This window comes from Phyllostomus discolor, chromosome 6, assembly GCF_004126475.2.
Source record: "Phyllostomus discolor isolate MPI-MPIP mPhyDis1 chromosome 6, mPhyDis1.pri.v3, whole genome shotgun sequence".
NCBI classification, from domain to species: domain Eukaryota; kingdom Metazoa; phylum Chordata; class Mammalia; order Chiroptera; family Phyllostomidae; genus Phyllostomus; species Phyllostomus discolor.
The window spans coordinates 11,747,824-11,767,953 of NC_040908.2; positions in this window are offsets into that span (position 1 = coordinate 11,747,824).

Sequence of the window (20,130 nt, forward strand, 5' to 3'; positions counted from 1 at the left end):
CTCACATGCACACACACACACACCCCTGTGAGTGGTGTGTGGGGCCCGGGGGTGGTAGAGGTATTTTTCCCCCACTCCTGGTATTTGCCTCCACATGAGGTGGATTTCCACCAGGAGCATATTCCTGGCCTCTGTCTCTCTGCCCCCCGACTCACTGATGCTAAGTTGGTACTAATTTACATAAGGGGGAAGAAGAAGGGGAACCTGGGCCTGGGTAACCTAGTCCTCCTCCTCCTCCTCCTCCCCCTCCTCCTCCTCCTCCTCTTCCCTCTTGAAAGAACATTCCTTGAAGAAAGCACATCCCAGGCCAGCTGCTGCTCTCGTTGGGGGTTTTCCAGGATGCAGGCTCTCTTGCTGCAGGTGGGAGCCTGGCCTGGCCCAGGTTGTCTGCAACTGGTAGACCAGATGGACAAACTCTGAGGTTCAGCGTCAGGTAGTCTGATATGCCTGAAGGTATAAGCAATGTCCCTAATAGCAGCTTCCTTGTGCATCTCCCGTCTGCCTTACCCTTTGCTCTTATTTCGCAGTTGGGTCAGATCTCAGGTGAAAAAGAGGACAGTGATTCACTGGACCGTCTAAAACCCCAACTTCATCTTAAAATAAATCCTTATCTACTCCTCAGTGTTCTCTGGTCTCTCAGCTCCGTGAGGACGGGGTCCTCTCCCTTCTTCAGCGTTCTGCCTGGTGCCCGGCAATGACTGCTGGGTTGAAAGGTAAAGCCCAATAAAGGTTCACGTCAAGAAGGAATTAATTATCAATGCCACTGAGAAAAATTAGGAGAAAAGAATGAAAGGAGAGAAGAAAAAGGGTGAGAAGGAAGAGGACAGGGAAGGAGTTCTACAAGAAAGAGACTGGAGAGGAAAATAAAGAAAGAGGAAACAAGAGTAACCACTGTTGCCCGGTCTAAAGTCAATTTTTAAAATTTTAAGTGAAAATAAGCCCTGGCTGGCGTAGCTCAATGGATGGAGCGCGGGTTGGGAACCAAAGTGTCCCAGGTTCGATACCCAGCCAGGGTACATTCCTGGGTTGCAGGCCAGAACCCCCAGCAACCGCACATTGATGTCTCTCTCTCTCTCTCTCTCTCTCTCTGACTCTCTCTCTCTCTCTCTCTCTCTCTCTCTCCCCCTTCCATCTCTAAAAAAAATAAATAAATAAAATCTTTTAAAAAATTAGTTTTCTCATAGGAACTTGAGAAAATATTAAGAAAAAAAATTTAAATGAAAATAAATAAACGAATGAATAAATAAATAAATAAAAATACCCAGGTGCACATTTTGCTCCTGTCAATTAACTGCATGATCAGTGGCACATTAAAGGCTGGAACCATTGCTTTAAAAAAAAAAGTCATGAAAGAGGAAAAGAAAATAAAGAGAGAAAAAGACAGGGAGCCAAAAAGGGAAAAGAGAAAGAAAAAACATAATGTGCCGAAGCTGGCCACCCAAACCCCCCCGCCCCCACACACACATAGCCAGAGTGCCCCTCTGGGGGTCAGAGCAGATCTGACTCTTCCTACCCTCCTCTGTCTTCCGCCCCCCTCCGGGGCTGCCTTCCCCACGCCCCTCCCAACTTCTGGCTCCCAGTGCACCACGTGCAAAATGAGCATTCGCTTTCCTGCCTCTCTGTCCATGGGGTTGCTGGGAGGAACTAGGGTGGAAAACGCCTCACCAAAGAGAGGGGTCACCCCTGTTTAAAGCCATCTTGAGGACACCTTGACCCCGCCAAGGTCAGCCTGACCCAAGAGGGTTAGAGAATAGCCTCTAATGAAGCCGAAGCCATCGGCAACCCCGCCACACTGTCCCCAGGCCTGCCCCTTCTTCCTTCCTGCAGCCCTCTTTGCTGCTCAATTCTCATTATCCTGCTAATCGAGGAAAGCTGGGCACTTGATCAAAACTATTGGTTCTGTAACTCACCCAAACGCATCGCAAGCTGAGACATTTATGACCGTCCCGGGATATATATTCCCGTGATCTATTCCTCTGTGAGCTCCCCAGCTGCCCCTGGAGTCTACACATCTCATTCCAGAGGATTTTCGAACGCAGGAACCTGAGGTCTGTTACAGGTCTCCCTTCCGGCTCCCTGCCTCCCTGCTCCCAACAGCTGAGGACAACGGGCACAAAGCATTCTCAGAAAATGCACAGGTTAATTATTCGGTGTTTGTCTGATCTATAGGCAAACTAGAATCACCAGGCGACATTCACAGTTAAAAACTCCCTGGAACTCTGGCACAATGGAGGCTTTTAAACAGGCAGCTCTATTGATAAGGAACATGCCACTCAAGTTACATCACCTACAAGACAGCTTTTCCATGTGTGTACGTGCAAGGTACAGTGGCAGTGACGGTGACCAAGGTGGTGGTTGGCGGTGGTGGTGAAACCTTAAGTCATCCTCTCTGAGCTTCAGATGACCTGAAATGACACCCTGTATTGGGTGGCCAGGGCTGCCATAGCGAAGTCCCACAGACCGAGCGGCTTATACAACAGAAATTCATTCTGTCGCAAGTTGAGGAGTCTGAAGGTCTGAGATCAAGGTGTCAGCAGGTTTGGCTTCTCAGGAGGCCAAACAGCTGCTCAGCTGGAGGATGGTCACCTGCCCGCTGTGTGGTCCCATGGTCTTCCCTCGGCACACATCCGTGTCCCCACCTCCTCCTCTTATAAGGACCTCAGTCACGCTGGCTTAGGGCCCACCCTAACGGTCGTGTGAACGAAACTGCCTCTCGAAAGACTCTCTCTCCAAGCACAGTCACATCCCGAGGTGCTGTATCCACACCACGCAGGTGCCCCCTCTCTGCTCCACCATCCCTTAAGGACCAGCTGCAGCCCCGCGTTCTCCCAGACGGCTTTCCCGAATTCTCTAGCCCAGAGCCCCTGCACCTCACAGCCCCAGCAGCCTGGGCCGCAGGTTTTCCTTTGGCCCTGAGCTCAGGCTGGTGCTGTCCCCCCACGTGCACTCTCCTTAGCTCCCCTGGAACCCCCTCAGGGGTGACAATGCCACAGCTTCACCTGAGCCTCCTCCTCACACTTGTCCCTCCGATGTGCTCTGAGTCTTCAGCCCTCTGTGCCTCTGCCCGCACGATGCCCTCCCCTGGCCACTCTTGCTCCAGCGCAGCCCACCCTGCAGCCCGGCTGAAGCCTCCCCGACACGCTGCCCCTGCAGGGAGCACTCCGGCCTCCTGCGCCCACAGCCATGAGCACGTGGCCCCTAGCATCCCTTCGTGATCTCCGCTGCCATTCATCGCCCACCCTGCGCCAGGGGCCTCAACCACCTCGGCTCCTGTCCTCGCGCTGTAAGTACAAGACCCCCATTCTGTGAGCGAGGAGACCAAAGCTTCAGGCCAAGCGACCTGCTCAGGATCACACGTTATTAAGGAAAAGAAGTGACATTCTTCGTCCGTCTGGCTCCAAGGGCAGCTCTGTTTATGCCACGCCAGTGGTTCTCAGATGAGGAGAATGGATACATAAATCGCACGGGGTCATGTAACAAAATACACCCAGCGGTGAAAAGAATAAACTAGTGCTTCACCCAACAACACGTAATATGAGCAAAGAAGCCAGACACAAATCATAAATGTATGAGTCCTTTTACATGAAGTTCAAGGCCAGGCAAAACGAATCGACGCCAATAGAAATTAGAATCGTGGTCACTTCTGGGGGAGTGGGGCGGGGGCCTGACTTGGGGGGACAGGAGGGAGCCCCCTGGAGTGCTGGGACCATTCCATGGATATCTGGGTGGTATCCACACCAGTGCGTATGTTTGAAAAAATGCACATACTATGCTCTATATGCATGTGACACCTCGACAATTTTTTTTTAAAAATCTCAGGGAGGACATGTGTAGTTTTTAAAATATATTCAATATTATAATTTCATATTTGGAAACCAAGAAGAATCCCACTCTATTGCTTCTGAAACACAAACTTTAAAGGAATTTTCAAGATTTATGTTTCTCCACAGGAGACATATGTTTAAAAGACAGAGACGCACTGCGCGACACTGCTCACATTCTGCCTCAGTTCCCGGCGTCCCTCTGGCTCCCCCACTAGACTCCGGGCACCGTTGAGGGACGGCATCATCTTGGTAGAGTGACAGCAAACAGCACGGGGCCTGCTGAGTGCGCAGGCAAGGTCCCAGAACCTGACGGGCTGGCCATCCCTGCCCTCCGGAACCCCACAACACGCTGCGGAAGCATCAGAGGAACGCAGGCCCGGCACTGCCCCTCCAATCCCATCCATCCTTCAGCCACATTCTGCAGTTCAGGAAAGAAGCAGAAAACCACTGCTGTGGTTGGCTTTGCTCTGAACCCAGGATGGGTTGCTCGGCAGGCCCGGCAGGGCGCTGAGCCGCTGAGGGTCTGACTCCACCCCACTAATCATATGAAATTTCCCCAGCCAGTGCCCCTGCCCCCTGTGGGCAGCCTGCTCCGCACGCGGACTCCCAGCACAGAGAAGCTGTTGGGAGCTGCTCTTGCAGGCAACAGCCTCTGCTGCTCTTAGAACAAAGCCTTTAATTTGTGTGGCGAGAAGCTTAGTGTATTTCATGCTGTCACTCTCGTCAGGAACTCCTGGGGGAGGGCAGTGAGCGTGAACCTCCCTGTACGGAGTCCCTGGCACGTGGAGCCCCCAGCGCAGGTTCTGGAACGAGGCGGCACGTACAGGTAAATGCACTCCCCGCCTCCCTGAGAGTTCGTGACGAGGACGTGTGCGGGTGTGGTGCCTCCCGCCAAATAGGGCACACATTCTTCTCGAGGAATTCCCCTGTGCCATGGGGCTCTCAAGAGGCTGAAGTGTCTTTGGCGGCTGATGGTGTCATGTCCCTTGAATAGCTGGGCCACACCGAACGCTGGAGTGAAAAATGCAGAAGCTACTTACTTCACTCTCTCCTAATGGGGCAAAATGCGGGTCGGTGACACCTTCCCGCGGTTCTTACTCTGTATCAGATCTCGCAGCAGCTCCTGCCCGGCTGTCAGCTTCTGATTACAGGTAGTTGACGAGGCACCTCGGTTTTCATGCGGCCCCAGACGGTACTGGCTTTTCCTGGCCTTCACCGCAGAGGTACCTCCTCATCCTCGTCAGATTCAGGGACAGTCTCAGGCTGCCACTCACTGCCGTGTGTCACTCTTCTATAGACGTTTTGAAAACTCTAGGGACTGACTGTGCGCTCGTGACTGTCCGGCCTCCTGGTGATTCATAATCAGGACCAGGTGCTCAGATTGATCAGCTGATCCTCTTTGAATACCACGAGAGGTAGCAAGTGCTCCCAAAGACCAAGAAAGGGGAAGAGAGACGAGAGATGAGGGGACCTTTTCTTAAGACGCTATCTGAGTGGAACATGCCTCCTAGACCCTCTAGTCCACCCCTTCCGCCCCCGTGTTTGTAGAGCCCCGGAGAAGGGCAGTGGCCAAACTCATCCTCCCAAAGATCTCGTGATGACCATGAACCTAGACTCTGTCAAACTTTCTCACTCCCAGGCCACATCTTAGCAACCAAAGCCAGGAGCTTCTCTCTCTTGCAATGAAGCTACAGAGGTGTTTTGCCAACTGAGTCTCTCGATCTCCCTCTGCTACCCAACAGGAGTCCTGGGACCCCTCCATCGAGGAGGGCTGAGTGGGGACCCAGTAGGAGGCCCACTGCCACCCTTCAGCTCACGGGCCTCTGCAGATTGTCCCATCCGCAGGAGACCTGCCAGCCACCCAGCCAGCAGAGACCTTCTCATCATTCTTGGCAACGGTTTTCATCCTGACGTAAACGGAAATTCCTTTCACATTTATTCTCGACCATTTGGGGGCACCTCTAATGGCGCAGGTACACTGAAGGTTACAGAGGTGAATTAGACGTGCGTTCTGCCCTCGGAAGTTCTTGGTTTGGTGGAAGAGCCTTGTGCTTGGTAACAGAACACCAGTAGGCTGCGGCAACCATGCCTAGGAAGGGCCCGGGGCTCCATGGGAAGCAGAATGAGATTCCTCCTAGTGGGAGGAATCAACAAAGAGGAGGCACGAAAGGGAGTATGTGTGTTGGGCCCTAGCAGACATTTATCCAGATGTCCGAGAAACCAGGGAGGCGCTGGCCCACCGGGGCGAGAGGACTCGGGGCTACACGTGGGGAGGCGGGACACCGTAGAGCAAGTTCAGAAACAGAACAGGAAGTCGGTTCACTTCACTAGCCAGAGTATGTAAAAGGGAGAAATGGGAGCGTTGACCACTTAAGAAATGGTCTAATTTAAGCAAAATCTAAATTTCAGAAGACCTCGACTACCCCTTTGGAAACTAAGACCGTGTTTCACTAAGCGATAAGAAGTTCGTGAAGAACAGGGGCCAGCCGGGGTCACAGTGGAGCGACCGGGAGTGGCTGCGGTGAACTCTGCCTTCCAAGGAAGGGGCTGGAGGCTTGAGAATCAAAGGCAAAAAGTACAGACTCCCCGCCTCAGAGGAAAAAGGCTCTGTTTTCTTGTCTAATGCTCCGTTCACCAGTTTTCCCTTCTCTTCTTAAATGTTCAGATTTCCCCCTTGTCTGGTGCTTTCTGCATATATCACTAATTGTCTGGTCTATCTCTTATATTTTAAAAACATCGAATCTATAGAAACCCATTGTCAACCCCCTTCTTTTCAGGAAAGCTTCTTAAAATAATACCAAATCTCCTAAAGGGAATATTTTTTGCACACCCACTTTTAAAACTATTTGGTATTCACAAGGTGATCAATTATAGAATGGAAATATAATGAGAACCTTAATTTTTTTTATTTTATCTAAAAACATATAAGTGAGCCCTAGCTAGCGTAGCTCAGTGGATTGAGCGCGGGCTGCGAACCAAAGCATCGCAGGTTTGATTCCGAGTCAGGGCACATGCCTGGGTTGCAGGCCACGGCCCTCAGCAACCACACATTGATGTTTCTCTCTCTCTCTCTCTTTCTCCCTCCCTTCCCTCTCTGAAAATAAATAAATAAAATCTTTTAAAAAACTGCTATTTTTAAAAAATAAAAATAAATAAAAACATACAAGTGAAATTACATTTTACTAATCCAGTAGCCATAATTCAACAAGTACAGTCCAAAAAACTTCAATCATATACATTTTAGGGTGGCATTCTTGAAAGGTTCACAAAAAATAGCATTTAGGGGCCAGTTTGTACTGTCCCCTACAGTACAAACTTCCCCGGGAAGTCCCTGATGGAAAAGACACATTACCTGCAAAGAACATCAGCAAGTGTCCTAACAGCCCTAACAGAAAACAGAAGGCAATGGCATATTCTTTTCAAAGAGCTGAGAAAAAAAGTAACTATCCACCTAGAATTCTATACCCTCCTAAGTTATCATGAAAGAATAAGAGTAAAGACTAAAGGAATTTACCACTAACAGAATTTTGCTGAAAGCATAATTGTTTTCCTCCAAATACAAAGGATGCACATTAGGAAAAGGAGAACGGAAGTCAAAGGAATAAAGTGAAAAAGAAATGGGGAGCAAGAAAAGAGAAGGCATATGCATAAGCCTAAACAGTAACAATATAAATACTGAAAACCATAATTAATTTGGATTCATAAAAATCAAGATGGTAAAAGTACCAGACAAAATAAACCTGCAGGATGGAAGATGGTGAGACTTAGTCTTGAAACTTTCTAAGTTCTCTGTATCGTTCAGGAGGAGGATAGAGCTATGGATTAAGTAGGACTGCTAGGTCAAATATGCATTAAATTATTTTTAAAGTAACCATTAAAAATGAGAAATGTATAAAAACTTCCAAATAAGTAAAAGAGATATTGAAGAATACAGACAATGCTGTCTTTCCAAAGAAGGCAAGGAAGAAGAGGAAAAATGAAAGCAATGGGGAAAAAAAGAAAATCATAAGAAATTAAACAAATTAAACTCGGTCATTAAAACTCAGATTGTCATACTGAACAGGAAAACTAAATCTGGTTATATGACATTTACAAAAACATGCTCAAAACAAAAGAGAGCTAAATTTTACGTTAAAAGATGAAAAAAAAAATGATGTACCAGGCAAATATCAACCAAGCCTGGAAAAATGGAGTTTCAGCGGAAAAGCATTATGAGAGACAAAGGTATTCACTACAAATAACAAGGATTATTTCCCAGAAAGATACCACGACTCTAATGTTGCTCACACCTAAGGATACAATCGCAAAATATATGAAGCCAAAACTGACAGACTCACCACGAGAAACTGACAAATCAGCAATCACAATGGGAAATCTTAGCACCTCGCTAATAATTAACACTTTAAGGAGAACAAATTAATGATGATCTGGGAGATTTGCATACAGAACTGAAGGTTCCATCTAACAGACTCCTATAGGGAGAACGCTGTAGCCACAATCTCTGCCTGCGCTCCTTCACCCCTCACCCACTCTTCAGTCAGCGGCCTCTGCTCCTCCAAAACAGGGACCCAGGAGTGACCTCTGACCTCCCAACCAGCAAACTCTTCTGCTGCTTCTTTTCAAACTACCAGCTAGCCTCTTTGACATAGCTAGACTTCCACGACCCTGAATTCCTGTTTACTCTCCTCCTGCACATTCCCCATGTCTTTCATCTGTCCATTTCCCCAGGGTCGTGACCTCATTTCCTTTCATCCTGTTCCATGTCGCCTCCCAACAACCTTCTTTTGCCAGCAACTGAACTTTAGGAGTCAAGGGCTTAGCTTGAGAGCCAGCACAGATGCAGGTGTGGCCCTTAGTGAGCGCCCTGGTGACTGCCAGGCCGTGGGGGTGGACGGAGGCCTGGAAAGCTGGCGGTCTCCCTCTAAACTGCGAGTAGGGACCATGTGGTTCTTGTTCACTTTTACACCTAACTCAGCGCCTGGACGACAACAGATATTTGATAAAAGTGTGTTACTTAATTGAGCACACACTGAGTTTTGCACATTCCCTTGAGAGTGCCAAATATGGATGGGTAGCGCGTTATCATCAATCTCGACTACCTCAAAGGGCCCCGAGTCGGGCCAGGAGCCATAGCCCAAACGAGAGCCAAGACGACGGCCAGGAACCCACCCTGAGCGAACCCCACAGTGAGGCCACTCCTTGGACAGGGTCCGCCCTGCTTCATGAAACCAGAGCGCTGCCTTCAGTCTTCTGTAGGGCCGCCTGTCCCTTCCTGTCCTTCAGTGTGCCCTTCCCTGGCACAGAACTCCCTCCCTCCGGCACCCACCCACGCAGCTGCGAACGTGCTCACGGCCCCTGAGAGAGACGGGACCCGGTCACCCTCTGCATTGCTGCCTGTGGGCTGGGGAAAGCAGTCCTCTGGCAGAGCAAAGTGGCCATTTTCACAGACATTTCATAAGCACACAGCCAACCCCCAAGCTGCTAAAAAAAATCAGTCTCCTGTCCTTTCACATTTCTGCGGCAATAGAAGTTCATTTTCTCATCATATACTGTAAATTGCAGGCTGAAAAGGTGGGTCTCGGCTGATTTCAGCCTATATATAGCTGATCTTACTCTGCTTCCGCAGAGGGGCCCGTTCTTAAGAGTGGCTCAGCTCCGTGGATGCCCGGCAGAGGGACAAAAATGCGAGAGCAGGAACCTAACCTCCCTCCAGTGGGCTCGGGAGAAGAGCCTGGATTCTCCGTGCCTTGGAATCGGAGGAGACCCTGGCCAGTGCACGCGAATTTTTCCAGGAGGCAGCACCTAGATAAATCCACTCCTGGTCTCTCTTCATCTCCCTTACGTGCCCCTTCTGCAAATAGCTTCCAGCACTGCCCCGAACTCTTGTAAAATAAAAATCAAAGCTGAGCAAATAATTTAAGACTCATGCTTAAACCTTTCCCAGGTCCCTGAATTCATTGCCTCTTAAAGGGAAAATGCCTTTGCCGGGGGCTTCTGAAGCCACTCGGAGATGACAGCAACCCCCCAGCCCGCCGAAGAAGCATTCTGTTCAGTGTATAAGGAACTCCTCATGGAGCACAGGGAGCGCACTCTTTAATCAGTCGACAACATTATTTATCACCAGCTGCATACCTGACATGAAATAGATGCGAAAGTGAATGAAAAACATGAGTTTTGTCCTCCAGGAGCACGTAAGCGAGTGGAGTAGACACGCACGCTCTGCGGAAAGACAGAGAACAGAAGAAACGGGCACTGAGGGTGCAGGGAGTGGAGTGGATGGAAGGCAGGACAGGAGTGTAAGGCGTGGGGTCTGAGAGCACACGGGGCTTCCTGGTGGAGTTGGGGACTGAGCTGCATGGCTTTGGAGACAGAGATTAAGGGGAGAACCTGAAGCCAAGAGAACGGCATGAGCAAAGGCAAGAAAGCAAAATAAAAATCACATTTGGGGAGATGGGTCACCTGTGTATGTCACATGCAGAGAAAAATGTAGGGTTATGAGCTGAACTGTGTGCCCCCCTCCAAATTCATATGTTGATGCCCTAACCACTAGTGCCCCAGACTGTGTCTATATTTGGAGATGAAATCTTTAAAGACTTGATTCAGGTAAAATGAAGTTATAGGAGTGGGCCATAATCCGGTATGACTGGTGTCTTTGTAAGACAAAAATGGGACACAGACAAATAGGGAAGACCATGTGAGGACACAGAGAGAAGGCAGCCAAGGCAAGAGGACTCAAAAGGAACCTGTCCACGCCCTTGATCTTGGATACCCAGGCTCCAGAACTATGACAAAATAAATTTCTGTTGTGGAGGCCACCCAGTCTGTGGTCCTTTGTCACGGCAAACTAATACAGTCGGATTCTCCTGGAAAGAGCTCTCTGGGGGCAGCTGGAGGCCGCCCCAGAGTCCAGGTGCAAGGCCATCTTGGTCTGATTCAGGGCAGAGGCTGTGAGGATGGATGTACAGGAGTCAGAAAGTACGACAGATCAGCCATGGCCACTGGTTAAACACAGGAATAAAGAAAGGGATGAGCCCTGGCTGGTGTAGCTCAGTGGATTGAGCGCAGGCAGAGAACCAAAGTGTCACAAGTTCGATTCCCAGTCAAGGCACATGCCTAGGTTGCAGGCCACGGCTCCCAGCAACCGCACATTGATGTTTCTCTCTCTCTCTCTCCCTCCCTTCCCTCTCTAAAAATAAATAAATAAAATCTTAAAAAAAAAAAAGAAAGAAAGGGATGGAGTTAGGGTTTCACTGAAATATAAGGAAGAAAGACCCCAGGGAAACAGGCCACCGCTTTAGTTTGCAGGGGTGACCTTACCCTGCCATTCCCCAGCTCCCGATCCCCATGCAGCAGGACACACCTTTGGGGTACAGGGTGCTAATGAACTATATACCTCAACCCCCCAGTGCTTCATGCTGACTCAGGCTTGCAGAATCCTGGTGAAAAAAAATCGTAAATCATAACTTACCACCTACTCTAGCATTTCCCTGCCCAGTTCTTAGATGGAGCTGAGTGGGTAGTCAGAGAAAAAAAAAATCCCTCCTGGGAGAACCAGTCATTAAGAGACTCTAGAAAGCAAAGTGTCTGTCTTGTCGTTCAGCCACTAGGGATCCTGAACTCTATAATCACTCAATTCCAAGAATCTCAGCTGCAATCACTGACAGTCTCAGACCCCAGACACTGCAGTTTGTGCGGGAAGAGGGGAGTCATGAAAAGTGTACTGTGACTTCTTCAGGGAGGTGGCACCTGGGGACCTCCCTCCCCTCTCAAGACACCCCATGAGCTTAGGCTAATGATGGCATGCGCTTCCTATGTGCAGGCACTGTGTGCTTTAATGCATCAACCTAGTTCATTCTCCAAACAGCCCCGTGGTGTGCAAATGGTCCCTCCAGGTCATTGCACTGAAGCTGGGCATGCATGCGCTGGATGACCCAGCCATTCCACCCCTGGGTTCACGCCCAACAGAAATGCATGCACATGGGCACCCAAAGGCATGAGCCACAGCAGCGCTGCGTGCCGGGACCCTTCTAATGAAATGGGAATGAGCAAATAGAATTACACACAGTGATGTGGAGGGATCTCACAAACGTGATGCTGGGGAGAAGGGACTAGACGCAAAAGACCACCTATTGTGTGACTCACAACTAGACACAATGGATTGACCTGTGGAGTTACACGTGAGGTCAGTGGCTGTCTGGGCGTGGAGAGCAGTGTGCCCTGCCCTGCCCTGCCCTGCCCTGCTCCGAGAGGGCACAAGGGAGCTTTCTAAGGTGCCAGGGACATTCTTGGTGCTGGTTTTATGATGCATTCACTCTGAAAATGCAGTGTGCCATACACTTACATTTGTGTACTTTTCCGTGTGTTTGTTATAGATCAATTAAAAGTTTGAAAATGTAAAATCCCCCCATGGTAGGAAAATGAGTCTGTATTGAAGAAAGCAATGCACAGAGGACTTCCCGAAGGTCACGGCCAGCACAAGTCAGAGCCAGGACTTAGACAAGCAGTCGGGCTCGGGATTCCAGTCCCCAGTGCACCATCCTGTGCCACCTCATAGGAGAAGAGTGTGTGTCAGCACCTGTCCTGCGCTGACTGTCTCAAAAACCCAGCAGCAGCCTAAGCACAGCGCTCAGTACTTGATGGGAGCCTGGTACGTATGTCTGACGTTGAATAACAGAAAGTGGTTTCTGGTGGCCACGCGATTTCCACGAGCACAGCATGGCCACTCTGTTAGATCTGGACCATAAGGACAGATGCCCGAAGAGGACTTTACATCATGGACAGCAGACATGAGTCTTTAGGCCTGGAAGCTATCTCTCGCCCACCCCATCTCATCCCTCCGAAAGGTTTCAGGATGGACGAGCCCAGCCTCTGGGCTGAACGCTTCTGTTGACTGCTGATGATGGACTCTCCTTCCAGGGGCCTTGGAAAACCGATTTCTTCCCAGCACTTAGAAAGATATCTCCTGGCCTCAGGGGCCAACGCACAGGTCAGGAGGCTGCTGCGAGGAGTCAGAACACAGAATGTGATATGAAACCAGTGGAGATCAAATTGGACAGTTTTTTCTCTAGAGAAGGACTGGTACCTGACTTCAGTCCATTCACTCACACACTCATTCATTCAATTAGCAAGTGGCTCATGCCCACTATATAAAGCGGAAAGAGACCGTTCGTGCCCATGACAGGCCCCCAGTGGTGTAGAGGAATAGGTCTCCAAATCAGTGAACTTAATCTCCAGAAGCCTCAGAAAGCTGCAGCCATCCCGCTGCTGTGAGAGTTACCTGGGACGATGCAGGAAGACACTGGCATATGACACGCGCTCTGGCACTGTCGTTCATTACCATGATCTGCAGGAGCACACCGCAAAAGTATCGACAGGTCTCAGGGGGCGTTCAGAGGAGAAAGTGGTCGACTGAGTTGGTGCAGGGTGAGCAGGGAAAGCTGCTTCGATGTGGCCACTTGTCGGGGCCATTTCCAGGGCACTGGCGGGCTTTCCTGCCCAAAGCCTGCCCCTGCCCCTACACCCCCCTGTCCCAGGCCTCGCATCTGCTCATTTCACAGGAAACAGGGGAAAGCAGGCCCCAGGGTGCAGGGCACCTCTGTGCAGACAGCAGAGGCTGCAGCCTCCCTGTGTCCTCACTGCTCACCGTCACCTCGGTCTCATCTCCTACCTCCAGCAGAGCCTTCCACTGCCTCCCCCAGCTCAGCTCACAAATTCTGTCTCCTTCTGTGACTAGTGTAACTTTGCAGAGTCGGACTTGAACTTCCGCTGAGAGGCTGATGCTGACCCCCCCCCCCGTGGCCCCTGAGAGCCTAGTTCTGCCCCACTCACTCCCCCCTCGCCCCTCATGGGAGCCCAGTCCTCACTTCTGAGGTTGCCCAAGGTCTGGCAACGGCTTCTCAGAGGCTTCCTGTGACCCAGCAACGCTTTGTGCAGGGACACGGCCTGGAGCATCAGCTGAGCCTCTGGGTGCCCATCTCCCCTCCCCCAAATCCTGGGAAGAGAAAAATCGTGCCCGCCAGAAATCTGCTAGAACTGTCAAACGTACCAACAGCCGCATACATTGCGATCTCGAAGTCACAGTTCCATTTGTTCTGTACAGTGTAAAAATAACAGATTTCCACCAAGATGGAAAATAAAAATGAAGAAGCCACTTCAACAGTACTCACAGAAAACGCCTAGACAGGAGCCCCAGCTTCCCCCACCCCCCCGCCTGCCCAACGCCATCCTCAGTGGCACTGTCCTCAGTGGCGGCCTCCATCCGGTTACGTCTCTCACCCTCTCCTTCTCCCTCTCAGCGCACTCCCTCCTCCGGCCTCCTTCCCCTCCTTCTCTCCTGCTGGGCCTTTCCCCGCACCTGGCTCAGACAAGGAGCCAGAGGCTGCAACCACCTGGATCTGGGGACGGTCCGGACAGTGCCCCCCGAGTCGGCCCCTGCTCAGCTCTACCCATGCGAATGCACAGGAAACCAACCCGGGAAGGCACCTAGACCCTCGAACAACAGGATTTTCATATTTAAATTGTCCTGGATGAACACTGAGGGGGTGGGGGGGGGGGGATACTCTTCCAGCAGCCACCAAGAGAAAATTCCCCGAGCTGGCTGTTCCATTCTCCGGGCTTGTATCTGCCACAGCCCAGAGCAGCCCCCGTTGTCTGCTCTGGTGTTAAGCCTCTAACTGTATGAAGGCGAGGGACCATGACCCTTCACCTCTCCATCCACCACCACAGCATAATTTCCGCCCCAGAGGGGGAAGGGGCTCCAGAAACATTTACTGAATGACTGAACAAGGGAATACAAGTTGGCATGAAGGCATGAATAAATGAATGTCCAGATCACAGGGGAAAGCAGATGATAACACTTTTAACTGATGCTTATTTGTATCACAGTGATACTTGCACATGGTCTCCATAAAACTCACGTAGAACCCACACTTCCAGCACCCCAGAGGGAGACAGCCTCCCCTCTGCACCTCCCCCCACCCCCCAGTCCTGACCTCAAGACACTGCGCTCCCATTGCTTTCACCTGTTTCTTCCGAGCTGCGCCTTCCTGTGTCTTGATCTACCTACCCCTCTGCTAGAGCGGAGGAAAAGACACCAGGTGAGGCTTACCACGAACTCTAACAGGAGAATCCCAGCACAGTTCCTGAAGTTCCGGGACAAGGCCACGCCATAGGCAGCGGACAACGACACACCACTCAATACCTGGCATGACGCTGGGCCGTGGCAGAGACAGAGAATCTGCTCCTGGGACATCCGGGGGACAGTAACTGGGCTCTGTCACACCCACCGAGTCATAAGGGGGGGGCGGGGCGGGCAGTGGTCCCTAGTAAGGTGGAGGCGGTACCTCTGGGGCAGGGCACACACAGAGAGCCCCAGGGCACACGTGAGCGGCATGAGCAGATGGCTCCAACTCCTGTCGTCCACTGTACTGCACCGGCACCTTCCCTTGGGCCCACGTTGTGGTTCCAGGATGGGCCCCCAGCGGCCTGCTGGTGGAGGCAGAAAAAGACCGAGAGGGAGCTCTGCTCACAGAGAGGGAGCATGAGAGGAGGGGCCCACTGAACCTGGACTGCCGCTGCTGCTGTAGGTGCCTCCCTCAGGTCATCCCGGCCCAGACCCCACCTCTCTCTGGCTCCGTGGCTGTTCAAATGGTAAAAAATATAAAAGGGAGGGGGTAGGGGGCAAACATATTTTTCTAATTGTAGTAAAGTGTATAGAATATAAAACTTACTGTTGTAACCATTTTCAGCATACAGTTCAACGGCATAAAGTACATTTACATGGTCATGAAATCATCACCATCCATCTCCGGAACACTTTGTCTCGCCAAACTGAAACCCTGTCCCCATCAAACACCTACTCTCCATTCCCCTCCCCCAGCACACGACAACCACCATTCTTCTGTCTCTGTGAATCTGACTACTACAGGTACCTCAGAGTACCAGTCATACAGTAATTTTCCTTTCGTGACGGGTCTATTTCACTTAGCATAATGTCATTAATGTCTTCAAGGTTCTTCCATATATCATAAGATTCCTCTCTTTTAAAGATTGTATTTATTTATTTTTAGAGACGGGTAGGGAGGGAGAAAGAGAGAAACTCAATCTGTGGTTGCCTCTCACACGCCCCCTACTGGAGACCTGGCCCACAACCCAGGCATGTGCCCTGACTGGGAATCAAACCAGTGACCCTTTGGTTCACAGGCTGGCACTCAATCCACTGAGCTGCACCAGCCAGGGCAATATCCCTCTTTTTTTAAGGCTGAATAATATCCCATTGCATATACAGACCGTATTTTGTTTATCCAGTCATCTTTAACGGACACTTGGGCTGCTTCCATCCTCAGCTGCTGTGAATAATGCTGCTATGAATGTTCCGGTACAAATATCTGCTTGAGTCCCTGTTTCCAACTCTTCCGAACACACACCCAGAAACAGAGCTCCTGCACCATATGCTTAATTTTTTTGAGAAACTCCCATACTACTCCCCTTAGTGGCTATACCAGTTTACATTCCTACCAGCAGTGCACAAGGATTTCAATGTTTCCACATCCTCACCAACACTTGTTGTTTAACTTTTTTTGGTAATAGCCAGTCTAATGTGTTCGACACGTTATCTCACCGTGGTTGTGATTTGCATTTCCCTGATGATTAGTGATGTGGAGAGTCTTTGCATGTACTTGTTGGCTAAATGCCCTGCAAAAAATCCTCTACCCGAAAGACTCAAGTTCACCAAATAATGAGCAAATAGCCCCATTTCCACTTGGGAGTGCTTATGCAGGCAGACACAACACACTCGCCTGGGAAAATAAACAAGGATGCACTCCGTTAATCATTAGTTATATTGCCAAAAATCAAAGTCCTCACTCTCAGTCATGGGAGGACTTGGCTGGTGAAGGCTGGTTCAGCTGTACCGTTAACCTGAGACAACTTAAGCTCTGCAAAGTAACCTGACACCTTTGGCTGAGGTGTCTAGAAACTAGGAACCTTTCACATGTTAGAACTCTTGCCAGGGCCCTTGAAGGAACGGCATTCCATGCAAACTGTCACACTACTCATTCAGCATATGTCTGTGCCTCAGTGGATCAATGTAGTTGCTCTTTGACATGTTAAAGAGGCAAAGTGCTTGTATTTCACAGTGAGCATGTGATTAGTCGCCCTGTGGCACAGGTATGTCACGTGGCTATCATTCTCCCAACGTGTTCTAGTGTCTCTACACTGTCATGTGACCCACTCAGCTCAAAGTTCCCTTCCCAGCCCTGCCAGAGTGGGTTGTTACAAAAGCTCGTTTTATCCACTGCTCAGTATTCTGGCTACTCACTTGTCAGTGTTCCCAATTTCCCCTCTAGTACACTGAGGCCCACTGAATGAAAACCACTCACTCAAAGGCCAAAAACATCCAAGCACAAAATACTTTAACCCAAGCCTCCCGCATGAGCTTTTCCAAGTCCGGGGAGAGAGAGTCTCCATGGGTTTCAGTTAGGGTGACTCCAGCTTTCCATTGTACGTGGGAGCATCTCTGTGAAGGTCCACTTTGACGTTATGGCTCAAGGTCAAGAGGGGCTGAAACTTCCGTTTCTGTTTCAGTGCTTTTGGTGTCTCTGGGGTGGTGGAGGGGAAATTCACTGCTATGCTGACAGCTAGTGAAACAGACAGCAAGCAGCCGATGGTGGTAAGAGTACAAAATCAACAAACACCTAAATGCATAAATAACTAAATACACACATATGAAGACTCAAACCACACAACACACTGTCCACATTAATGCAACTTTACTTTTCCGGGAGGCTCTCTTGCTCAGGACGGTAACATTCACTTAAATCAGGAACTTGCTGAAAGACTCATCAACTCTGAGACAGAAAGCACCACATGAGTTTATGCCCCAAGACCTTTGACCTCCTCTTCTCAAACTCCGGGCCTTGGGATGTTAACCAGCCCTAAACTACCAAGTTGTGATTCTTACCTAGCTTCTCCATTGAGAGAACTATCTAAAACAGACTGCAAAGACTCAGCAAACATTCCAACTCGGCTCTTCCGCCCGTGAGATGCAGCCAGGCTCTGCCCAGCGGGTGCTCTCATCACGACCAGCAGCAGACGCCGCTGCGCTTGCCCGCAGGTCACTGTGGTGATGCCCTGGGGTGCAGCATCGGGCAACCCCTACCTATAGACATGCTGGTCCGGTTCCTAGACTAATCCGCTGGGTATCTCGGGGCAGAGGTCCTGACCTCTCCACTCACCCACAATAAATCTGGAGGTACTACCTAAACGCCTTCCCCTCGTTAATTCAGACAACGCTAAAATGATCTGTGGCCTGAAGCAAATAATAATAATAATAACCTGTCAGCAACACAGGCATTTGTATCATTGAGACCAATGACTAAACCCTTTGAGGATTCATTACATCATTACAGAACAGACACATGCATTTACTCTGGACAGGAAACAAAAGCCATTTAAACGGAGAAAGAGCCAACATTGGGAAGAGGTTTGGGGAAAAGGAAGTAAAAAACTTAAGAGCTATAGTAGGATGAGAAATCTAGAATATTAGAGCTAGAGTGAAAGAGGATTTTTTCTGACGGTTTTATAAACTGAGCAGTCCTTTTTCTCTTCCCCGTGGCCAGCGCGCGGAAGCTAATGGTAAAAGCATTAATTTATCATGAGATTTTAAAGATCTCCCTTGTCAGTAATGAAATAAACACGTGATCGGGTAGCCAGACATGTATTGTTTATAGGGAGGTTATTACAATAATTAAGATTAATAGCAATTACTCGTCATGTTTGTGGATTTTTTTTTCCTAGGGAAATAACTGGAGCCACATTAAATAACTAATTAGCACATCCCCACACCGGGCGCCCCCTTATTCTCCAGGGCTCCATCACCAAATAAATAAATAAGTCAGCACCACGTGAGACCAGCTCACACTCTGAAAGGAGACTTCAAAACGAAACCAGGTGTCGGATGGGTGATGGGGCCTGCAGTGAAAAATCAAGGCTTTCTCCCAGGAACATCCTTCTGGACGTTGGTGAGCCCCCTGACAGCTGGTGAAATGTGGGTCCTGGATCTCGCCGCCTTTTTGTGCGTTTCTGTGTCAGTACATAAATAAATAGATATCCTGCATGCTATATATTTTATATAATAACTTGAATAATTTTATTGTCATGCATAATGGGATTTTTTCCTCTCCAGTCACAGCGCTCTAAGAGAAACCTTGAAGCCTTAAGTAGTAAAGCCTTAAAGCTATTTTCATTGAATGTTTTTCCAGAGCAGCATGAAAATGGATAGGAACGTTTCCTCCTATGAGAATGCTCTTTTTTTGTAAAGGAGGGGGGGAGGTTGTCATTGACAGAGTTCAACACTGAGGGAAGGGGGAGGGTCAAGGGAATCACTTCGCCTCACCCAGAAACGCAGCCAGTCCCTGCCAGGCAACCTGTGAGGTCAGGGACCGTGTCTTTACGAAGGACACAAAGGAGAGGGCAGGGCCACACACGAGCTGGTCACCTGCCTGGAGCCTGTCACTGAACGGAGCAAAACGTGTTTGGAAGCGGAGAGAGACTTGGCAGAGGCCGGGGGAGGAAGCACCTGCTGCCTCCCAGACTCGCCCTTCTTCACAACGGCAGCCCCACAGCTGCGTGAGGACCGCGGGCCAGAGAGCGGACCCTGGCCGCGGGCTGGACCACGTCTGAAGGACGGAGACAAACGGGAGGGTGACGATGCCTCTTGTCCAGATGGACAAGATGCTTTGTCCATCGCCACCTGGCCATTAAACTCTCCGCAAGGCACCTCTTGACTCTCCGTCCTTCTCACACACCAACATACACACCTGCACAAACACACCAGCACACGTGCACCCACCAACACACATGCACTAACACACACACGCAGGTACACACGCACGCACAGTCACACTGCAAAATTGTGTAGACTTCCATTTCTGCCTGAACCCTCATTTTCAAGCTGGTCAATTTTATTTGTTCCACGATAAGTGTGTGTCTGTGAAGACTGGGGGGAGAAGGTGGGAAGGAAAATAAGAGAGTCTTTTGAGCCTGCCCTGAGGGCCGCCCATGCTCGGGCTCTAGCTCAGAGAAGACGGCAGAGACACAGCCCCTGGTCCCCGAGAGGCCCACAGCGCTTCTGCTGTGGGGGAACCACCTTCTAGTGAAACAACCCCTCACTCCTTGTAAGCTCTGCTCCAAGAAAGGGTCTTGGGAAGGGGCTGGTGTGAGAGGCCTGGATCCCCCCACTCCGCCTTCCTCCAGGACCCCTCACTCCAGATACACACCACGGAGCCCCAGAAGCCCCCGGGGTCCC